This window comes from Balaenoptera borealis (genome assembly GCF_965194805.1).
Source record: "Balaenoptera borealis genome assembly, chromosome: 3".
Classification (NCBI taxonomy): Eukaryota; Metazoa; Chordata; class Mammalia; order Artiodactyla; family Balaenopteridae; genus Balaenoptera; species Balaenoptera borealis.
In genome coordinates, this window is record NC_138866.1 from 103,071,913 (window position 1) to 103,083,856 (window position 11,944).

An 11,944-nucleotide genomic window follows, 5' to 3' on the forward strand; every position below is an offset into this window, starting at 1 on the left:
AAAAAAGAATAAATCTCATTCAACAAATACAAGAACAATAGAATTTCTTTACACTAAAAATTGTGGCACACAGATTACTAGGGAAAGGAACAGACATTTAGAGTGTAAGGAAAATTGTCTCACCATATGGAGCTAGGGGTTGGGGGTTTGTGGGAAGAGCTGGTTTCTTGCCTAATACCATATCCAATGTGAACTTAAGAAGATGAAAAAGACAAGTGTTAATGTAATAATAATGATAGTATAGGATAATACCTTTCTGATGCATGGTAGGAAAGACTTCTTAAAACTCCAAAGCACAAATTTTAAATAGAAAAATTGATCTATTTAATTATTTTAAAATTGACAATTTATTATAAATGTACACTGCAAGAAGGATGAAAGATTGCAAAAAATCTTTGCAGTGTCAAAAGCTGAAAAGGACTAAGGAATTCCAAAATAGCAACCAAAAAAGATAGAGATTCCATTTAAACAATAGGCACAAAAAATGAACAGGCAATTTATAAAAATGCTTACTCAAGAAGCTTATAAGCTTTGAGAAGTTTCTTAAACTCATTATTAATTAAAGTAATATAGTCAAAACATCACTGAGCTATAATCTTATATCTAGCAGGTCGGCAAAAATTAATAAACTGGATAATGCCAATGTCTCCATTTCATGAGGAAATGGAGACGTTGGTGCTCTCATGAACCTTTGGTTAGCATGGAAACTAGGAACCAGCAATCCTGGTATTAGATCTATATATTAGACATATTTGCACAAAGATCCCTAAGAAGATATTTAATAGAATATTCACTTTAGCATTGTTTGTGATACTTAGAAGTTGGAGGCAATCCATATGTCGTTCATAGGAGAATAGATACATAAAATGTGGATTTACCCATAGAATATTATGGAGCAGTTAGAAGAAATGAGTTAGTTGTTTACCTAGTAACATGGAAAGAAATTAAAAACATAGTGCTGAGTGAAAAAAAAAAAAAAAAGAAGAAGAAGAAACAGAAGGTGTTGTATAGCATAATACTAGTTAAGTAAATTTAAAGTAAACACACACCACAATAATAACATTTTGCAAGATCAGAGAAATAGATAAACACCAAATGTAGTATATGATCTTATGTAGATTAGGAGGAGATGGAATTTTGGAATGGATGAAAAAGGAGTAGATGGAAGGATGGTTGGATGGATGGATAGATATACAAGAGAGATGGATATATGAATTGTGCATGGTCAAAATATCTGTATTTGAGATTTCAATGTTTTTCCTACCTCCAGTAAAAAAAAGAATACATGTAGTATAAATTTCTGGAGAAAAATATTCTGTATTTGTGATATATTTGGAATCTAGTACCTAATCTTCATAAAACCTTTAAATTGATATGAATTTGGCATCCAACAAGTATAGAACTGGGTTAGATTTATTATTGACACTACCTGCTTCACGTGGTCATACACAATAATAGGAATGATGACCCCTGAAACTGTATAATATTGTAGCCATAAAGCTACCCTATTAGAATCGATATTGCATTATGTGATTTTTGTTTTAATGTGTTCCCACTTTAGAAATGTTTATTCTTTAAAGGTATACTTAATTCACAAATAATTACAGGCAAAAAAATCAATCTATGATGTGCTTCTTGGTATTTTTTTAATGTCTTTAATTAAGGTGTTTGGAATGTGGTGTTTCATTGAAGGTTATACATGGAGTCGAGTCATCTCACTTACAATTTATTCTTTCACACTGTGTTAACTGGAAAATCAATGGGTCTTGAATCTGTTACTTTTAAAACACATTTGTTGATTCAGATGGGGCATTTAGTAAATCAGATTACTTGAAATTCATGAAAAGTGCAGTAAACATAAAGAAGGAAACATACATTTTCTTATATTTGCTTGATTCTAGTTCAATATTTCCCAAACTGCCCTGATCCTAAGAATCACCTGGGGAACTTGACCACCTCAGAACCAATAAAGTAGGGTATATGAGAAGAATCCCAGGAATCCATATTTTAATAAGTCCTTCAAGAGATACTTGACATTAAGCAAGTATTAAATAAAATAAAATTTTATTTGTCACTACTTCTGATTTTTTTCTTTAGATTTTTTTCTTTTTGATAAGTATCCCAGAGAAAAAGAAAATAAACTTCAACTGCAAATTAAATTGCACAAAGAGCTATAGTATGTAAGAAATCTGCTTAAGGAATATTTTTGCCTAATAGTCTGTATTATTTTTCATGGCTTAGACTGCTCTTTCCCAGCTGCCCAGAATTTATAGAATTCTTAATATACAGTAAGTCCCCTACATACGAACCTTCAAGTTGCGAACTTTCAAAGATGCAAATGTGCATTCGCATGTCCAATCATGTAAGTTAGTTCACATGTCTGGCGTACATTGTCACGTGTATGCATCCTCTACAACTGGTTGTGCTTTTGTGTACTTTACAGTACTGAATAGAGTACAGTAGTACAGTATCTTTATTTCAAGCCCAGGATGTCCAGAAGCAAGCATAAAAGCAGTGGTGATGTAGTTGATAATGCTAAGAAGTGCCAGCTTTTCAAGGTACTGTACTGTAAGATTAAAAATGTTTTCTTTATTTTTTGTGTTTGTTTTTTATGTGTTAGTTGTGTGAAAAGTATTATAAACCTATTACAGTACAGTACTATATAGCCAACTGTGTTAGTTGGGTACCTAGGCTAAATTTGTTAGACTTAATGAACACACTCTTGGAACAGAACTCATTCGTATGTAGGGGACTTACTGTAATTCCCTTTTAAGAGAAAAACTAAGTAGATGTTAGTGATATTACTGAATCATTAGTAAAATAATATAGCAATTAAGATCATAGAAGAGACAATATGGTGGTACAGACTGTAAACCCCACCAGAGCAGGAATTATGTCACTTTTGCCCATCAGTGAATTCTTCATGTGTGGTATAGCATTCACATATAATAGGTATTCTAAAAACACTGAATGTGTAATTGTTGTGATTTTTATTTATAATACATGTAATTAAAACTTTTTTTTTTCAATTTGTGGCTCTTCTACTCACTAACTAGACTTAGCAAAGCAATCACTAATTAACCATTTTCTTATCTCTAAAATAAGCATAATGATACTTTTCCTCTCTAGTACAGAACTCAACAAACTTTCATTTTTATATATTTGTGAATGAATGAGTGACTTTTAAATCTTTAAAATCAGAAAGTTATATGTTTGAAAGTAGCTGGTAAATTAGAAAACAATGCAGAAACAAAATTAATTAAAAGAGAAATATAGTAAAAATAGAATTCAAGTTGAGATATCATTATTTACTTTGTGATTTTTACTTAAATGCAGACCTTGGGCAAATGTGAAATTCTAAAGGAGGAGATCAGGAACTCTTGGCCATCTAAAAGGGCCCTTACATGGTAACGTTTGATGTATTTTAAAAAATCAATATATGCAGCCTCCCAGTAGACATCGGTACTGTTGTCCTCATTGTTTTGACTTTATTTACATGCTTTTTTGTTTTTAACTTTGGGTTTATTTATTTATTTATTTTTGGCTGTGTTGGGTCTTCGTTTCTGTGTGAGGGCTTTCTCTAGTTGCGGCAAGCGGGAGCCACTCTTCATCGCGGTGCACGGGCCTTTCACTATCGCGGCCTCTCTTTTTGCGGAGCACAGGCTCCAGACGCGCAGGCTCAGTAATTGTGGCTCACGAGCCCAGTTGCTCCGCGGCACGTGGGATCTTCCCAGACCAGGGCTCGAACCCGTGTCCCCTGCATTGGCAGGAAGATTCTCAACCACTGCGCCACCAGGGAAGCCCTACATGCTTTTTAAATAAGGGGTGTGTGTGTGTGTGTGTGTGTGTGTGTGTGTGTGTGTGTGTGTGTGTGTGTGTGTGTGTGTGTGTGTTTAGAGGCAGAATATACCCTCCTAATACTTTTTATCATATTAATCGTTTTGGAACATCATCAGCAACAATAAACTCATATGAGTAAAATGGTATGACATTAAAAAAATGGGATATAATGTAATGATGAGACAGTCTCCATTAAAAGATCCTTATATTTAGTAGCAGTTTTCTTTTAAAGCTCCTAATCTTCAGAACAGTGTCAAATGGAAAGTATGAACCAAAAATATGGCAAACTATCTATTGTACTAACTTCCGTAATACATATGTAATTTAACCACCTCCCATACTTGGTGTCTATACATATTCTCTAATACGTGGTCAGCAAAGGCAAAATAGACTGTTATAATCTGGTAATCCAATTTCCCTCACTCTCTTCAGAGCAAGTTAAAGGATAATGGAGTCTCACAAAGAAGTGAATTGGTCCCTTTCTCCATTTCCTTGCTGCATTTTATTTTTCTCAAATGTACTACGTGGCTCTCCACAGAGAAGTTCAGCTTCCTCACCATTCTTTAAAATATGTTATTAAATATTCAGGTTTTATTGCCTTTAAATTTTCATCTGGTGAAAAACTCTAACTTTAGTTAATTTCTTATTTTGGCAATGGTAAAAGTGGCCAAAGGGAAGCATTCCAAATCATATGGAAGATTGGTTTTGAGTTCTCTGTCCCATATGGGGAAAAGGATTTAAAAGTCACACATTCATTCACAAATATACAGTAACTAAGATTTGTTGAGTTCTTATGTTCCAGGCACTGTTGGAATAAGGAAAAGAGCAGTAAGAAGAATAAGGGAAAGGACAATGAGTAGTCCTTGACTCACAGTCAAGCCAGAGAGGGAGATATTTAAAAAATAACGACACCACTAACTAAAATAATGTCAGGTGCTGGGAAGGGAAAATACAATGTGCTGTTGGAATATATAACAGAAAGAACCATCCTAGTCTTGGATGTAGGAAAGAGTACAACTTATAATAATATGATTTCTGGAAATCTGCCATGGCAGATCCTTCCATGGAGGTATTAATTCTGGAACTATGTATCCAAATACAGCAGGGAAGTGTTACAAAACAAAAATAAATAAAACATTCTCTTAACCTTTGTTCAAAATGACAGTATGGTAGGCAGTATCTGGAATACTGTAAGGTGTTCTATTTTTTTTTTTATCTCAGAAAAAAGGTAAATTAGACCCATTTTTGTTGGGCTTCAGTTATCTGCTTCTACTGAAACTGTCTACTTAACTAGGTCACCAAGTACCTCGAATTGACCTAAACCAGTGGTCAATTCTCTAGCCTCATTTTACTCAACCTCTCGGTAACATTTGTTACTCCTGACTACTCCATCTGTCTTGAAATACTATTTTCTAAGTGTTTAACAACCATCTTTATATGTTTTCCTGCACCCTCAGTGGCTGCTCCATTTTGAACATTTTACAAATCCCCTCCTCACCAGGCCTTTAAATGTTGGAGGCCCAGGGCTCTGTTCTTGGCACTTACTCTAGCTGTACTTTGTGATTTAGTCCAGTGCTTCAAACACAAGGCAGTCCCATAAAAACCCTGGGATCACATCAACCTGTTGGAAAAAAAGGGCTGGTGTCTGCTCCAGGATGAAGGAGGTAGACCCTTCTTCTTCAGTTCTGGAAATAGTTCCCATAAGTCCTACAGATATATAGATGGTCCTGCCTGCCTGCCTCATGTCAACAAAGAATCTTGTTCCGTTTTGCCAGTAAGTGGGCTTGTCTTAGGAAGAAATGAAGTTTTGAAATCACGTGCACCTGCATTCAAATAGAACCTTGTCCCCACCATCAACTTAGAAAGATATTGAGTCTTGGGCAAGTTATTTAATTCCTCTAAGCCTCAATTTCTTCATTTGGCAAAAGGGGATAACAACACTTACCTCATAGGATTGCTGTGAGGATTAAATGTGATAGTGCTTGTGAATAACCTTACTTATAGGTATTCAGAAGGTCTTCCTTTTCTTTTTTCTTTTTATTATAGTCCTTTTTTATTGAGGTATAATTGACATATAACATTATTATACATATAGACGTTAAGTTGATAACATATTGATTCAATATTTGTATATATTGCAAAATGATCACCACAGCAAGTCCAGTTAACATCTGTCACCATAAAGAGTTACAAAAATGCTTTTTCTTGTGATGAGGACTTTTAAGATCTAATTTCTTAGCAGCTTTCAAATATGAAATACAGAATTATTAACTATAGTAACCATGTGGTACAATATATCCCCATGACTTACTTATTTTATAGTTGGAAACTTGAAACTTTTGACCCCCGTCACCGATTTCATCCACACCCTCACCCCCCACCTCTTGGCAACCAACCATCTATTCTCTGTATCTATGAGCCTGTGTTTCTTTTTGCATTCCACATATGAGTGAACTCATACAGTATTTGTCTTTATCTCTCTGACTTATTTCACTTAGCATAACACTCTCAAAGTCCATTCATGTTGTTCTAAATGGCAAGATTCCATTCTTTTTCATGGCTGAATAGTTTTACATTGTGTGTGTGTGTATGCACGTATATGTACGTATGTATCTATATGTATGTATGTGTAGATGTATGTGTATCTATATATCTTTATCTCATATCTTCTTTATCCATTTATCTATTGATGGACGTTTAGGTTGTTTCCAATCTTGGCAGTTGTAACTAATGATGCAATAAAGATGGGGCTGCATATATCTTTTCAAATTAGTGTTTTTGGTGGATTTTGGTGATAAATACCCAGAAGTGAAATTGCTGAATTATATGGTAGTTTTCTGTCTTATTTTTTTGAGGAACCTCCATACAGTTTTCCATAGTGACTATAGCAATTTACATTCCCACCAACAATATACAAGGGTTCCCTTTGTTCCACATCCTAACCAATGCTTATTATATCTTGTCTTTTTGATAATAGCCATACTAACTGGGGTGAGGTGATATCTCATTGTGGTTTTAATTTGTATTTCCCTAATGTTTAGTAATATTGAACATCTTTTCATGTACCTATTGGCCATCTCTATATATTCTTTGGAAAATATCTATTCATATCTTCTGCTCTTTTCTATTTTAAGTGAATTTTTTTTGGCTATTGAGTTGTATGAGTTCTTTATATACAGGCAAGCCTCATTGTATTGTACTTCACAGATATTGCATTTTTTTTTTCAAATTGAAGGTCTGTGTCAACACTGCGTCAAGCAAGTCTATCCACCATATTCCAACAGCATTTGTTCACTTCCTCTCTCTGTCACATTTTGGTTACTCTAGCAATATTACAAACTTTTTCGAGGCAAGACCCTCTACCAGCCAAAAGATTACAACTCTCTGAAGGCTCAGATTATGGTTAGCATTTTTTTAGCAATAAAGTATTTTTAAATTAAGATATATATGTTGTTTTTTTAGACATAATGCTATTGCATACTTAATAGACTACAGTATAGTATAAACATAACTTTTATATGCACTAGGAAACCAAAAAATTTGTGTGACTTGCTTTATTGCAATATTCACTTTATTGTGGTGGTCTGGAACTGAACCCACAATATCTACAGGGTATGTCTGTATTTGCATTTTAACCCCTTATCAGATATATGATTTGTAAACATTTTCTCCCATTCAGTAGATTACCTTTTCATTTGCTGATGGCTTCCTTTGCTGTGCAGAAGCTTTTTGGTTTGATGTAGTCCCATTTGTTTATTTTTGCTTTTGTTGCCTTTCCTTTTGTGTCAAACCCAAAAAATCCTCACCAAGACCAATGTCAAGGAGCTTACTTCTTATATTTTCTGCTAGGAGTTTTATGGTTTCAGGTCTTACATTCAAGTCTTTAATTCATTTGAGTTAATTTTTGTGTATCGTGTAAGATACTGGTCCAGAGTCATCTTTTGCATATGGCTGTTCAGTTTTCCCACCACCATTCATTCAAAAGACTGTCTTTTCCCCATTGTATATTCTTGGCTCTTTTGCCATAAATTAACTGACCATATTTATATGGGTTTGTTTTCTGGGCTCTCTATTCTGTTCTGTTGATCTATGTGCCTGTTTTTATGTCAATACCATACTGTTTTGATTAATATACCTTTGTAATATAGTTTGAAATCAGGGCACATGATGCCTCCAGCTTTGTTCTTCTTTATTAAGATTGCTTTGTGTGTTTGGGGTTGTTTGTGGCTCCATGCAAATTTTAAGATTGTTTGTTCTATTTCTGTGAAAAATGCCATTGGAATTTTGACAAGGATTGCATTGAATCTGTAGATTGCTTTGGGTAGTATGGATACTTTAACAATATTGATTCTTCCAATCCATGAGCACAGAATATATTTCTATTTCTTTGTATCTTATTTAGTTTCTTTTATCATCACTGTGTTATAGTCTTCACTGTACAAGTCTTTCACTTTCTTGGTTAAATTTATTTCAAAGTATATTATTCTTCTTGATGCAATTGTAAATGAGATTTTTTAAAATGTATCTTTCTGACTGTTCTTTATTAGTGTATAAAAATGCCACAGATTTTTTTAATATTAATTTTGTATCCTACAGCTTTACTGAGTTCATTTATTAGTTCTAACAGTTTTGTTTTGTTTTTTTTTTTTTTTGGTGCAGACTTTAGAGTTTTCTATATATAATATCATGTCATCTGCAAATAGTGGCAGTTACTTCTTCCTTTCAAGTTTGGGTGCCTTTTATTTCTTTTTCTTGCCTTGTTGCTCTGGCTAGCACTGCAAATACTGTGGTGAATAAAAAGTGGTGAGAATGGGCATTCTTGTCTTGTTCCTGATCTTAGAGGAAAGGTTTTCAGCTTTTCACCACTGAGTATGATGTTAGCTTTGGGTTTGTCATATATGGCCTTTATTATGTTGAGATACATTCCCTCTATGTGCAATTTGTTGATGCTTTTTATCATAAATGCATGTTGAATTTTGTCAAATCCATCTTGTGAATCTGTTGAGATGATCATATGATTTTTATCATTTATTTTTTAATGTGGTGTATCATGTTAATTGATTTGCAGATGTTGAACCATACTAGCATCCCTGGGATAAATCCCACTTGCTTGTGGTGTATGATCCTTTTAATGTATTGTTGAATTTGGTTTGCCAATATTTTGTTGAGGATTTTTGTATCTATTTTTGTTCCTCAGGAATATTTGCCTGTAATTTTCTTTTCTTGTGATGTGAGAATGAAGGTGTGTTTCAGTCTTGTATCTGTGCAGTGCAGTGCAAGGGTGGTAGGTTGCCAAGAGCTGTTTCTCCAAGTGGTAGAGTCTCATGGGACCCAGGAATGCCATTTCCACTGACCTCCAGAGCCAGGTAACCAAGGGACATTCCCTGGGCTAAAGCCTTAAAAGCCAGGGTAGCAGACATGCATAAAAGGTTACCTCAAGGAGATATTGGTACTGTGGTGCATGGTAGATGAAGAGCATGATGACGGCACCAGCAAAAGTAAGAAAAAATAAAGGTCTAGAGTAATAAAATAAAGATGGCATCCACTAGCCTTAGCAAGGCAGAGGGGGAGAACAAAGATGGTGCCCCACTGTTTGGAAGATAAAGATGGCACCCACTGGAAAAAAAAATAGCACCTACCAGCTTTGCAAGAGAGAGTATGCAAGTGGCACCCACCAGCACCTCCATTCCCAGATGGTATCCCAACAGTTCCCCAACACTCTGAGATTAGCAAATGAATCTCTTTCACATAAAGTCTGGATGTTTTTCAAAAGCTGCCTCTGTGCTGGGCCTTGAGGTGAGTGAGTCTGTGCAAAAACCCTTGAAAAGTCATTTCTCAGTTTGCTACAGCCCTTTGCTCAGCCCATGGACCTAAGCTCTATCGGTTTTCAAAACCAGATGTTTGGGGGCCTCATCTTTCAGGTGCAGGTCTTAAAGTTGGGGTGCCGCATGTGGGGTATGAATCCTTCACTCCTCAGGGAGGAGCTCTGGGTTTCTGAGTTCCCTGCTGATTGTGGGTCACTGAGCTGGGGGTGGCATTTACAGTGAGATTGTGCCCCAGCCTCTCCTACCTGCCTCAGTGTGATCCTTTTCTCCTTTGCTGATGTGAAGGAGCTGCTCTGGTAGTTTTCAGGTCTTTTTCAGAGAAAATTGTTTCATATGTAGCTTGTTGATTCCGTGTGTCCATGAGAAATTTCAGGATCTTCCTACATCACCAACTTGGACAGCTCTTAGATCTTCCTTTTTTTAAAATTCTATCAGCAGAGTTGACCCTTGAACAACATGGGTTTGAACTGCATAGGTCCTCTTAAACACAGATTTTTTTCAATAAATACATACTACAGTACTATAGGATCCACAGTTGGTTAATGCATGGATGCAAAACTGCAGCTAGGGGGGCTGACTTTAAAGTTATAGGAGGTTTTTTGACTGTGCAAGGGGTAGGTATCCCTAATTCCTGCATTGTTCAAGGGTCAAATATACTTCCTTGTTCTTGTACTAAATTTACTGATGGAGGCAGGAGTTTACACTATAGCAACATGCACTAAAACACAGTTTTTGGTTCATTGCCTCTTTTGGTTCATTGCCTCTTTTGCTCAGTCTGACTTCACCGTGAGCAGATGTCACTGTGAAGGATTTTAGTGCTTTTCTAGATACGAGGAGATGCAGGAATTGGGCTCATAAAATCTTCTCCTGAGTTATCTAACTATCTGAAGGAGGAGATTATAACACAAAATACACAGTTTGCTGGACTCATCAGGCTTACTCTGAAATGTATATGCTATTTCTCTCCATCTGCTCACAAAGCATCTTCCAGGTAGGAAACACTGGAGCACACTCTGTAGCTAAGCTTGGCACTGAAACTCCATCAAAACCCTTTCAAAGACACTGTCTTCATATACAAGCATATGTGCTTTCTAGATATACATATAGATGTATATATAGATATGTATATACATAGACACACATATATACAGATACATGCATCACCCCCCCCTTTTTTTTTTTTTTACACAAATAGTATACTACACATTTCACTTATGTGTCTTTGAGATGGATTCATATCAATACCTAGAATATTTCCATTTTTTATTCCGTTGAATGGATATTTCATAATTTATTTAACCTGCCCCTTTTGATGGAAATTCAAGTTGTTTCTAATGTTATGTTATTACAATGCTGCAAAAAGGAAAAAAAAAGTATGTGTATTGTTTTGTAATTTGTGAATGTATATTTGTTGGATAAAATTCCAAGAGGCATAGTTGATAGAACAAAGGACATTTGTTCTAAAATGAGATGTGTAAATTTTATTAGATAATACTAAATTATCTTCCAAAGATGTTTTATTTAAATTCAATCCCTCTACCAATCTACCATGGTGCCTTTTTCCCACTTCTCCTCAATACACTGTTAGACCAAAGTTGTTTTTTCATTTTTTTTCTTAAGTTGATAAATGTAAAAGAAGAAACTATCAATGAGTTTCAATTTACATTTCTCTTATTACTGCTGAGTTTAAACAATTTTCATATCTTAAAAAGCCAATTCAATGTCTGATCAAAGTTTGGTTCATTTCTTTTATCGGTTTGTGGAATTGTGATTTGTACTGTTTTGTTCTTTATTAAGGAAATAGGATCTTGGTCTTGATAAGGGCTGCAAACATAATTTCTGGCCTGTCGTTTTTTATTTTTTATTTTGTCTATGCCATTTTTTCCATGTGTTTTGTAAAGATTTTTTTACATTGTCAACTGTATGAGTTTATAGCTTCTGAGGTTTATGTTATATTGAGAAATACCTTTGTCAACTAAAAAAAAAAAAAGCACAACATGAGAGTTGTGAGTTAAGTTTATTTGGGGCAAAATGAGGACTATAGCCCAGGAGACAGCATTTCAGATAGCTCTGAGAAACTGCTCCAAAGAGGTGGGGGGGGAAGGTCAATATATGTGTGATTTTGGTGAAGGAGGAGTATATGCAATCAGGCACATTTTTTTTTTTTTTTAAACATCTTTATTGAAGTATAATTGCCTTACAATGGTGTGTTAGCTTCTGATTTATAACAAAGTGAATCAGTTATACACATATAATATGTTCCCATATCTCTTCCCTCT

The 11,944-nt window shown here is 35.0% G+C and overlaps 1 protein-coding gene and 1 long non-coding RNA gene across 2 annotated transcripts in view; both read left to right on the forward strand.

Moving 5' to 3' along the window:
- Nucleotides 1–11,944, forward strand: part of UNC13C (unc-13 homolog C) — a 632,162-nt gene that overhangs the window by 359,741 nt on the left and 260,477 nt on the right. The window lies entirely within an intron of this gene.
- Nucleotides 10,419–11,944, forward strand: part of LOC309626852 — a 29,163-nt gene continuing 27,637 nt past the window's right edge. The window contains exon 1 of the long non-coding RNA XR_014243442.1: nt 10,419–11,815. This is a non-coding gene — a long non-coding RNA (uncharacterized lncRNA). The remainder of the gene's footprint in view (nt 11,816–11,944) is intronic.